Raw genomic sequence first — 12,928 nt, forward strand, 5'->3', positions numbered from 1 at the left:
GGATACCAGTAGCTGGTGCTGACCAGGTGGTTGTGACTCTAAGATGCCGTGTATGAAGTACCCAACACAGAATAAACAATGAACAGAGCTTAACCAAGAATGTGTGTTCATGACTTAACATGCCTAGAGGACAAACCAGTCAAACCAGAAATCATGAAACCATTTTGTGATCTCTTTATTAAAGTCTCACACTTCATTAAAAATTCAAACAACAAACTACCCATCTTCCACTTCTTCAGAAAGTGTTCAGTTTGGCAGCAAACAGTGGTCCTTGAATCCAGTGCACCCATCACCTGCTGGTCTCAGGAAATCTACTGCTTGGGTTCTTGGGCCCTCCTGTCGTCACCTGTGGGACCTTGCTATCCCCTTGATAGAGAGATTCAGGCTCCTCTCAGACATTTTTCTCCAGGCCTTTCTCTCAGCCTTAGAGCAATTACAGAGGCTTGGAGAGGAAGGAATGGCAAAACCTAGAAACTCTAAGATACACATTTAGGTAAGAAAGAAGAGGAACAGGAATTAATGAAATCTCAGCCTCATGGAGGGGAAAGCCGGGAGGAGAAGGACACTGGGGAACGCGCCCAGGCACACGAGCCACCTTCCCTCTTCCATACCCATCTGTGCAGTTCCCTTAGGATGTCCCAAAGGCACTGTCACATGTTGTAACAGACACCTATTCTATAAAGTCACTGGGCCCTATCTCTTCCTCCAGCCGGTGCTGTGGTGACCATTTCATACAAGCTTCAACCAGCTTAGTGCAGATACAACCTGACCGTGTCTCACTTTGGAATCTGTACTATGCACCTCCCATTTCTTACCCTGGACTTCTTTGCAAGAACCTACGAATTCTCATGCATGTGTAACATGGACTCAATGTTTGTGGTCCCCCCAAAATTCGTGTTGAAGCCCTACCCCCCATTGTGATGGTATTAGGAGGGAGGGCATTTGGGAGGTGATTAGGTTGTGAGGGTGGAGCCCTCATGAATGGTATTAGTGCTCTTTTTTTTTTTTTTTTTTTAAAGATTGGCACCTGGGCTAACAACTGTTGCCAATCTTTTTTTTTTTTTTTTCTGCTTTATATCCCCAAACCCCCCCGTACACAGTTGTATATCTTAGTTGCAGGTCCCTCTAGTTGTGGGATGTGGGATGCTGCCTCAACGTGGCCTGACGAGCGGTGCCATGTCCACGCCCAGGATCTGAACCCTGGGCCGCTGCAGCGGAGCATGGGATCTTAACCACTCAGCCACGGAGCCGGCCCCTATTAGTGCTCTTCAAAAGGGACCCCAGGGGGCCGGCCCTGTGGCCAGAGTGGTTAAAATTCCATGGGCTCCACTCTGGTGGCCCATGTTCCCTGGTTTGGATCCCAGGGGCAGACCTACTCCTCTCATCAGCCATGCTGTAGAGGCATCCCACATACAAAATAGAGGAAGATTGGCACAGATGTTAGCTCCGGGCAAACCTTCCTCACCAATGAATGAATAAATAAATAAACAAAAGGGAGCCCAGAGGGGCCGGCCGCATGGTGTAGTGGTTAAGTTGGGTGTGCTCCACTTGAGTGGCCCAGGTTCATGGGTTGGGATCCCGGGCATGGACCTCCATCACTCCTCAGCCATGCTGAGGCAGTGACACACACATAAAGTGGAGGAAAACTGGCATGGATGTTAGCTCAGGGCCAATCTTCCTCAGGCAAAAAAAAAAGGACCCCAGAGAGCTCTCTCACCCTCTTTTCATCATGTGAGGATACAAGAAGTTGGCAGTCTGAAGCTGGAAGAGGACCCTCAACAGAACCCAATCAGGCTGACACCCTGATCTCAAAGTTCCACACTCCAAAACTGTGAGAAATAAATTTGTTATTTATAAGCCACACCGTCTATGGTACTTTGTTATAGCAGCCCAGACTGACTCCAACAGGGAGGTAACAATAGTGGGGCCACTCTCATTCAGTAGAGGTCAGGAGCCAACAGAGAAATTTTCTCCTTTTCATTCCCCCTTGGTGGGCAGTTCTGAGACCCATTTCATGAGGCTTCTCAGAAGGTGTCATGGGCTGATCACCAGTCACCTGTAGTGGTGGCCAACTGAATGACACATCTTTATATCACCTTCCCCTTTTCCCTGTTCCACAACCCTTGTTCTGCACACCTGCTTTCTAGATCACATTCCCAAATAACCTACCTGCATGCAAACATTTGACTTCGCCTTCACTTTTGGGAGAACCTGGCTAAAACAAGTGGTCCCAGACTAGAATGAAGACTGTCAGGTGGGATTTTGAAACTAGATCCCTCTTTAGTCAGAGAGCAAAAAAGGACTCCTTTGCTGGTAATGCTTGGTGTGTGATAGCATCAAAGAACTAAGATTCTCACCTGTGGGGGACTGGGATGTGGTAAAAGGTGAAGGGTTGGGATATGTGATAGCTATGACTCTTGAATAGTATGGGAGCAATGGTGAGTAGAAGGATTGGCTGGCTTTTGTTAGTTGCTTTGCAAGCCTTGAAAAAAAATTCTAGGCTCAGGTCAGCCAACTATCAATTCAAGGCATACTGTGAAACTCAGAGAGCCTCTATGGCAATGTTTACGGAGACTCTCATCTAAGTTGCAGGGCAGACAGTGCTGAAAATCAGATATGGGGCCTCACTGAGGGAGGCAGAACTGCAAAGGAGACTGAATGCACGGTGTCCATAGGTCTCCTTATCAAAGTCAGGACCCTGATAGGAAAAAAGACCCAAAGACCTGGAATGAGACATTTGGCTGCATGAACCCGAGAATTTTGAACCTCCAGGTCCATCTGAACACTCCAGGTCAGCAGAAGCAACCCTCCTCCCCTTGCTAGAGGAAAGGAGCCTCCCTTTGCATGCAGACCCTGCAAAGAACTCAAATGAGAAAGATGTCTCAAAATATGTTGCTTGTCCTTACCAAGTACCATCCCGCTCACCCCTTTTTTATTTCCAGGGAGATAACTAGGGTTAGGCCTCAACACAGTTCAAGCAGAGACATGCGGTTCTTGCTCCAGGAGGAAATAGTTACACATCATAAGAATTGCATGACCTAGTTAATACAAATCAGCTGGAACTGGGAGAACACGGGGGTGAACCTGGGATGAAGGGGAGGCTGTGGAACATAAGGGTTACCATACGGGTTACCATATATTTAACCACATGGTAGCGCCAATCATAGCTACCATATTGAATGTGGTACTGGCCAGCTTCTAGCACTTGATATGTGACTGTTGGTCTGGTAAATGTGTTCTTCTCCATCCTTATTGGTAAGGATGGTTAAGAGCAATTTCCCTTTATATGGGAAGGACAGCAGCACACAATCACTGTCTTACCACAAGGTCATGTTAACTCTCCTGCTCTCTAACCTGATAGAGTCTGCAGGGAACTCAATTGTCTTGACATTCTGCCCAACATCATGCTAGTCCACTATACTGATGACTCACTAATTGGACTTGACGGTTAGGAAGTGGCAAGTAGTTTAGCAAGACTAGGAGATCCAGGCTCCTGACACATTGAAGAAATTTTCAGGGATCCAATAATCTGAGGCACATGGCAGAACATCTCCTCTAAGGTAAAGGACAAATAGTTACATTTTGTATCCTCCATACTAAGAGGAATACTGGTTGGGGAGCTCTTTAGATTTTGGAGGCAGCATATACCACACATGGGAATATTGCTCCAAATCATTTATTAGGTGACCTGGAAGTTTATTAGTTTTGAGTGGGGTTCAAAGCAAGAGGGAGCTCTACAGCAGTTTCAGGCTGTGATTCAAGCTGTCTTGCCACTAAAGCCGTATGACACAAAAAAAATACAATGAATCCAGAGGTATCTACAGTGGATAGGGATGTTGTATAGAGTCTCTAGAAAGCTCAATAGGAGAGCTGTAGCACAGACTCTTACGGTTCTGGAGCAAAATTCTGCCTACAATGGAAGAGAATGACTCATCATTTGAAAAATGGGCTACAGAGCTTGAGCACAGACTCAGCACCTGACTATGGGGACATCAAGTGACTATTTGTCCAGAGCTACTCATCTTGACTGGATATTATCAGATCCATTGAGTCATAAGATTGTGCGGGCACAGCAGCAATCCACTGTACGATGGGGAAATGGCATATTTGGGACTAGGCCTGAGCAGATCCAAATGACACATGCTAATTACATGAACTGGTGGTCCAGCCTCCCACGTCATCTATGTCCTTTGCACCAATGCTTTCCCCTCAACTCACATCTATGGCTTCAAGGGAAACTTTCCAAGACCCACTGACAGAGGAACAAAAACTCAGGCCTGATTTTGAACATTCCCTGGATATTTGATATTAAGGTATTATTGTTATTTTCAGGTGTAATAATGATGTTATTATTTTTCAAAAATATTTCTCTTTTGGGGCCAGCCCCATGGCAGAGTGGTTAGGTTGGGTGCACTCTCCTTCAGTGGCCCAGGTTCACAGGTTTGGATCCCGTGCACAGACCTACACCACTCATCAGCCATGCCGTGGTGGTGACCCACATATAAAGCGGAGGAAGATTGGCACAGATGTTGGCTCAGGGCTAATCTTCCTCAGCAAAAAAAGAATATATATATATATATTTAGCAATACATACTAAAATATTTACAGTGAAATTATATAATGTCTAGAACTTGTTTAAAATAACCTGAGAGGGGGAAATGAATGGGACAGAAGTGCGCATGGTTAAGCCTAAATTATGGATAGATGGGAGTTCATATACTATTCCATTTATGGTATATGTTCCAAATTCTCTGTAAATCAAAGTTAAAAAACAGCTCCTCAGTCTGGTCCACCGGTGGGAGAGCATGATATATTGGTGTTAGCTGTAAATGGGCTGCTGCTGCATCAAAACCTTGTTCAGAGGTGGCCTTCAAGGACAGTGGTGAAGGGAAATCCTCCTGGCGGAGGAGCCTTGAGCACTACACCTAGTCATTCCCTTTGTATGGCAGGAGAAGTGGCCCGAGGTAGGAATATACATGGAGTTCTGGACAGCAGTGGTGAATGGCTTGGCTGGTTGGTCAAGGGCCTGGAAGAAGACAGACTGGAAAATCAGAGACAAGGAAGTATGGGAAAGAAATTATTGGTGGAAATTTTGGGAAAATAATTAAAGTGACTTTTTTTCAGTAATTAAATTATATTCCTCACAGTGAAAGGAAGGTGATTTGGCTCTCTCATTCTTGAACATATTTTCATCTAACACTACCTTAGCCTTTCCAGTCAAAGCCAGGGAGAGCACAGTCTGCGGGGACTTGTCCCTCTCATGGAACTCTTGACATTGTGCTGCCAAGACCTCACTTCTCTGTCTCTGTCTCCTCATTCCCCAGGTGACCTCCTCTAGTTTTTTGGCTTTCAATATCATCAACAGACTGATTATGTCTACCAAATTTTTATCTCTTCCCCAGGCCTCCCCACTGAATTCGGGTCAGGTATTTAACTGCCTGGTAGACATTTCTATTTAAATATCTAACAGGCTGGGGCCGGCCTGGTGACATAGCAGTTAAGTTCACATGCTCCACTTGGTGGCCCAGAGTTTGCCGGTTCAGATCACAGGTGCAGACAAACACGTCGCTTATCAAGCCATGCTGTGGCAGGCACCTCACATATAAAGTAGAGGAAGATGGGCACAGATGATAGCTCAGGGCCAATCTTCCTCAGCAAAAAGAGGAAGATTGGCAACAGATATTAGCTCAGGGCTAATCTTTCTCAAAAAAAATTTAAATAAATATCTAACAGGCATCACAAACCTAACACAGTCAAAAACCTAGCTTCTGTATCCCTCCCTACCTATTCCTCCCCCAGGCTTCTCCATTTTATAAATGAAAACTCTATCATTCCAGATGGTCAGGTCAAAAATCTGGAGTCATCCTTAACTTCTCTTTCTCTCACACATCATCTCCATCCATTACCAAATCCTGAGAGCTATACCTTCAAAATATATTCAGACTCCAAACATTTTTCACCACCTCCATGGTTACCACCCTGGTCCAAGCCACCACCCCCTCTGGCCTGGACTGTTATAATAGCCTCATTCACCTTACTTTGCCTTTATACAATCCATTCTCAACACAGCAGCTAGAGTCATCAGTCAAAAAGCATTTCTGACCACATCAGCATTCCTTACAATCCTCCATTGCTCTACTGGTTTCCCATTTCACTCAGTGTAAAAGCCAAAATCCTTAAAATATCCCACAATGCCCTACGCATCACCTGGGATCCCCACCACCTCTCTGATCTCGTCTCCTTCCACTGTTCCTTGCAGTCATATAATTGCAGCTATCTTGACCTCTTTATTCTTCCACAATTCCAGGCACGCTTCATAGCACTTTCTGCTCCCTTGGTCTGGAATGTTCTACTCCTACACGGCTCATTCCATCTCTACCTTCAGGTCTTGGCTCAAATGCTATCTTGTCAGTAAGGCTTCCCCTGCCTCCAGCAATCTTCCCCCTCCCTCCACTACACTACACCAATAGTTTTCACACATTTGGGTCTCAAGACCCCTTTACACTCTTAAAAATCAAGGGCCCCAAAGAGCTTTTTTTTATGTGGGTCATATCTCTCAATATTTACCTTGTGAGAAATTAGAACATTTAAAAATACTCATGTATTAATTTAAAAACAATAGCAACCCTGACTTAAGATAAAATATTTTTAATAGAAAATAACTATATTATCCAAAGCAAAATTAGTAAGAGTACTATTTTACATTTTTACAAACCTCTTTAATGTCTGTCTTAATAGAAAATGACTGGATTTTCATATTTGCTTCTGCATCCAATCTGCTGTGATATCATGTAGCCTCTGGAAAAATCCACTGTATACTCACGAAAGAATGACAGCGAGGGCAAATAACATCTTGGTATTATTACAAAAATAGGTTTGACCTTAAGGATTCCTTAAAAGAGCTTTAGGAGTCCCTGGCCCTATTTTGAGAACTACTGTACCACACTATTTTTTTAAGAGTTCTTATCGCCATCTGACCTACTATGTATTCACTTGTTTTCTTATAGTGGTCAGTCTCCCTGCGCCAAAATGAAAACTCCATGAGGCAGAGACTTTTTCTTTTTGTCCACTGCTCTAGTCTCAGCTCCAAGATCAGTGCCTGGCACATGAGAGCCACGCAGTAAATGAATGAATGAATAAAAAATGAACAAGGAACATTATCATTTTTAGGATTACCTCATCATAGAGAATGCAGTGATGCTGTAAAACATCTCATTTTCAAAATAAACAACTCCATTGCTAAATTCATCCTACAGTCACAAGTACCTCTACCTACAAATCAAGGATGTTTATTGCAGCATTTTTTCTTGTAACAGTAAAAAACTGGATGCAATGTAAGAGTCCATTAATAGGGAACTAGTAAAATTCTGTGATGTTCTACAGTGAAATACTATGTGGCAATCTAAAAGAACCTGTATATGCCGATTTGTATGAGCACGAAGTTATACTAAGTGGAAAAGAGCAAGGTGCAGAATAATGTGCACAGTACACCATCTGTGGTAGATAGAATAATGGCCCCCAAAGATTCCATGTCCAATCCCCAGAACTTGTCAACATGTTAAATTATGCAGCAAAGGGGAATTAAGTTTGCAGATGGAATTAAGGTGGCTAATTGGCTGAGCTTAAAAAGGGGAGATTATCCTGGATTACCTGGATGGGCCCAATGTAATCACAAGAGTCCTTAGAAGTGGAAGTGGGAGGCGAAGAGGAGAATCAGAGGGAGAGATGGGCAGAGATGCAGCATTGTCGGCTTTGAAGATGGAGGAAGTAGTTCTCCAGAAGCTGGAAAAGGTAAGTAAAAAGGGGAAAAAACCAGTTTTCCTCCTCCTGTGTGGGGAAAACCCCAGTTCTTCCCTACTATGAGTTTCTTCCCTGTGAGTCTACTTTACTACTCACACAAAACACTTCACTTCTGACACATGTGGTCACCAGATGTATGGAAGTTTCCCCCCATATCAACAAGCAATTCTCGGACACCAGCAGGGTGTCCAAGAATACAACTCAATCCTGACACTATCTACCCGGAGTTAGCATCAGATCCCATAGGTTAAGGGCTCAGCCCCATAACACTGCCCCCCTCCCACTTCAGACACCAGTCACAAGCCCAGGTTGTCACCTGGGCTTCAATTAATTTCCTAGAGCAGCTCACGGGACTCAGGGAAATGGTTATTTAAGTTTACCATTTTATTAAAGGATATGATAAAAGACAAAGTGAACAGCTAGATGAACATGCACATAGGGTAAAGTTTGGCAGGATCCAGAGCACAGGAGCTTCTCTTCCTGTGGAGCTGAGGTGTGTCACCCTCCCAGTATTGTGTTTGCCAGCCTGGTGGCTCTCTGAATCCCACATGATTGGGATATGGAGGCTTCCTCATGTAGGCATGACCAATTATTAACTCAATTTCCAGCTCCTCTGCCCTCTCTGGAGGATGGGGTGGGGGTGGAGATGAAAATCCCAAGCTTCTAATCATGACTTGGTCTTCCTGGTGACCAGCCCTCATGCAGGAGCCATTCAAGAGCCCACCCACAGCTGCCTCATTAGAACAAGAGATGCTCCTGGTGTTCTTATCATCTAGGAATTTACAAGGGTTTTAGGTTCCCCCCCAGGAACCAGGGGGGTAGAGACCAATATGTATATTTCCTATTATCTCACAGCAAGGAAACGGGTTCTTTCCCAGAGCCTCCAAAAAGGAACGCAGCCCTACTGACACCCTGATTTTAGAACAGGGAGACCTGAGTTGGACTTCTGACCTACAGAACTGTAAGATAATAAATTTGGGTTGTTTTAAGCCACTAGGTTTGTTGCAATTTGTTACAGCAGCAATAGAAAATTAATACCACTATTTGTGTAAATTAGAAAAGTGGATATAAATAAATATATATTCAATTCAAATCTATATGCTGGTATAGATATATTACTTTCTGGAATATCAGGAAATGCTCAATAGGAACAACAAAAGACCCTGAATAGCCAAAGGAATCCTGAGGAAAAAGAACAAAGTTAGAGGTATCACACTCCCTGATTTTAAAATATACTACAAAACTATAGTAACCAAAACAGCATGGTACTGGCACAAAAACAGGCACACAGATCAATGGAACAGAATCAAGAGCCCAGAAATAAACCCACACATTTATGGACAGCTAATTTTCAACAAGGGAGCTAAGAACATACAATGGAAAAAGGACAGTCTCTTCAATAAATGGTGATGGGAAAACTGGAGAGCTACATGCAAAAGAATGAAAGTAGACCATTATCTTACACCATGCACAAAAATCAACTCAAAATGGATTGAATGCAAGACCTGAAACCATGAAACTTCTAGAAGAAAACATAGGCAGTACACTCTTCAACATGGGTCTTAGCATATTTTCAAGTACCACGTCTGACTGGGCAAAGGAAACAAAAGAAAAAATAAACAAATGCGACTAGATCAAACTAAAAAGCTTCTGCACAGCAAAGGAAGCCATCAATAAAATAAAAAGACAACCTAACAACTGGGAGAAGATATTTGCAAATCATATATCAGATAAGGGGTTAATATTCAAAATATACAAAGAACATACGTCTCAACAACAAAAAACCCAACAACCCAGTTAAAAAGTGGGCAAAAGATCTGAACAGAGATTTCGCCAAAGAAGACATGCAGATGGCCAACAGGCACATGAAAAGATGTTCAACATCATTAGCTATCAGGGAAATGCAAATCAAAACTACAATGACTTATCACCTCACTCTGGTTAGAATGGCTGTAATTAACAAAACAGGAAACAGTGTTGGAGAGGATGTGAAGAGAAGGGAACCCTTGTACCCAGCTGGTGGGAGTGCAAACTGGTGCAGCCACTATGGAAAAGAGTACAGAGTATCCTCACAAAATTAGGAATAGATCTACCATATTATCCAGCTATTCCACTCCTGGGTATTTATCCAAAGAACTTGAAAACACAAATGCATAAAGATACACACACCCTTATGTTCATCACAGCGTTATTCACAATAGCCAAGACTTGGAAGCAACCTAGGTGCCCATCAAGGGACGAATGGATAAAGAAGATGTGGTATATATACACAATGGAATACTACTCAGCCATAAGAAATGAGGAAATCTGGCCATTTGTGACAACATGGATGGACCTTGAGGGTATTAATGCTAAGTGAAATAAGTCAGAGGGAGAAAGGCAAATACCGTATGATCTCACTCATAAGTAGAAGATAAAAACGACGACAAACACAAAGCAACGGAGATTGGATTGGTGATTACCAGAGAATAAGCGGGGAGGGAGGAGGGTGAAAGAGGCGATTAGGCACACGCGTGGTGATGGATGATAATTAGTCTTTGGGTGGTGAACATGATGCAATCTACACAGAATTCGAAATATATTACGCTGTACGCCTGAAAGTTATATAATGTCATAATCCAATGTTACTGCAATAAAAAACTAAAAATTAAAAAATAAAGGAAATGGTCAACAGCAGTTTTCTTTGGGGAGAAGGCCTAGGGTTTTAGGAGAGACTTTTGCTGTTATGCTCTTTTATTTTCTATCTTCTGTGTTGTTTTAAGCTTTTTAAATGTCCGTAATTTTTTTAAAAAATCCTTTATTATGGAAATTTCCAAACATATAAAAAATAGAACAGTGCAATGATTCTGCTGTATCTAACACCAGACAAAACAATTAACCATCTATGACCAATTGTATTTCACTCATACTCCAAACCAGTCCCCTTCACCCAGGTTATTTGAGGCAAACCCCAGACATCATCTGTATATGTTTATATGTATCTCTAAATATAAGGCCTCTTATTTTCAACATTTTATTATGAAAATTTTTAAAGGTACATAAAAGTTTATTTTTTTCCAGTGAAAATTCATAGATACACACTATCTAAATTCTATAATAACATTTCATTCTATTTGCTTTGTTATATAACTATCTAGCCATCCTTCCATTGAACCATTTTATTTTTTTGATGCATTTCAGAGTGAGTAGCAGACATCAGGATACCTCACCTCTAAACCCTCTGTATGGGTATTATTAACTAGAGTTCAATCTTTATTTACAGTTTCTTTTTAAGGTAAAATTTATATCCAATGACATGCACAAATCTTATGTGTTACCATGTGATGAGTTTTGACAAATGCATACACCCATGTAACCCAAACTCCTATGTCAAAATACAGAACCATCAACCCAGAAAGTTCCTATGTCCTTCCCAGTCAATCCTCATTCCCACTCCATCCCTGTGGGCAACATTGTTTTTGTTTTTTTTGTACCATACATTAATACTGCATGTTCTAGAGCCTCAAATAAATTGAATGGTACAACGTGTATTCTTTTGTGTGAACCTTCTTTCACTCAGTGTAATGTTTTCGAGATCCATTCACGTTGTTGCATGTATCAGTAGTTTGTTCCTTTCCATTGCTAAGTCGTACCCCATGGTATGAATGTAAAGTTTATCCCGACCTTTCTATCATTATGAAACGCCCCTCTTCATCTCTGGCAGTCCACTTTGTCTTGAAGTCAACTCTGTCTGATATTCCTATAGCCACTCCAGCCTTCCTCTGCTTACTGTTAGCATGGTATACATTTTTCCAAACATTACTTTCACCGAAATAGTTTTTTTAGTTTGAGTTCATAATAGTTTACATCATTGTGAAATTTCAGTTGTACATTATTTCTTGTCTGTCCCCACATAGGTGCTCCCCTTCACCACTTGTGCTCACCCCCCACCCCCTTTCCCCTGGTAACCACTGAACTGTTTTCTTTGTCCATGTGCTTGTTTATATTCCACATATAAGTGAAATCATCTGGTGTTTGTCTTTCTCAGTCTGACTTATTTCGCTTAGCATATTCCCTCCAGGTGCATCCATGTTGTTGCAAATGGGATGATTTTGTCTTTTTTTTCTGGCTGAGTAGTATTCCATTGTATATCTGAAATAGTTTTTTTGAAGATTGGCACCTGAGCTAACATCTGTTGCCAATCTTTTCTTTTTCTTCTTCTTCCCCCAAAAGCTGCCCAGTACATAGTGGTATAGTCCAGTTGTAGATCCTTCTGGTTGTGCTATGTGGGATGCTGTCCCAGCATGGCCTGATGAGCGGTGCCATGTCCGCGCCCAGGATCTGAACCGGTGAAACCCTAGGCCATCGAAGCAGAGCCTGCGAACTTAACCACTCAGCCACAGGGCCGGCGCCGACCGAAATGTTTTTATAATTAAAGTATGCCTTATTCAGATTGACTACTGACACTGTTCTTTTGACACTATCCTAGCAGGCTTTGACAGCTTCTTTCTACCTGATAGAATAAGACGTTCTAGGCTCACCTTGTATTTTTCCTGCCTGACACCTGGAAACAGCTATTACTTGAAGGATCCCTGCTTCCTTTTATTGAAAAAATGGCCCATAGAGACTATAATCTGTGCACTAGGGGGATTCATTGCTACTGAGTTGATCACTGTTTCAAGCCCTTTTCACTGAGCATGACTTTCTGTGAAAAGCATAAGGTCAGCGTCTAGATTTGCTTTTATGCAAGTGGATGTCCAGTTGTTCCAACACTATTTATTGAAACAACTATCCTTTCTCCACTGGATTGCCTTTACTCTTTTGTCAAAGATCAGTTGGCTATATTTATGTGGATCTATTTCTGGGCTCTCTATTCTGTTCCATTTATCTATGTCTATTCTTTCACCAATACCACACTGTCTTCATTAGAGTAGCTTTATATTAAATCTTGAAGTTGGGTAGCATCAGTCCTCCAACTTTGTTGTTGTTGATCTTCTTCAACACTGCGTTGGCTAATCTGGGTCTTTTGCCTCTCCATATAAACTTTAGAGTCAGTTTGTCAATATCAACAAAGTAATTTGCTGGGATTTTGATTGGGACTGTGTTGAATCTATAGATCAAGTTGGGAAGAACTGACATTTTAACAATA

Source organism: Equus caballus, chromosome 5 (assembly GCF_041296265.1).
Source record: "Equus caballus isolate H_3958 breed thoroughbred chromosome 5, TB-T2T, whole genome shotgun sequence".
Classification (NCBI taxonomy): Eukaryota; Metazoa; Chordata; class Mammalia; order Perissodactyla; family Equidae; genus Equus; species Equus caballus.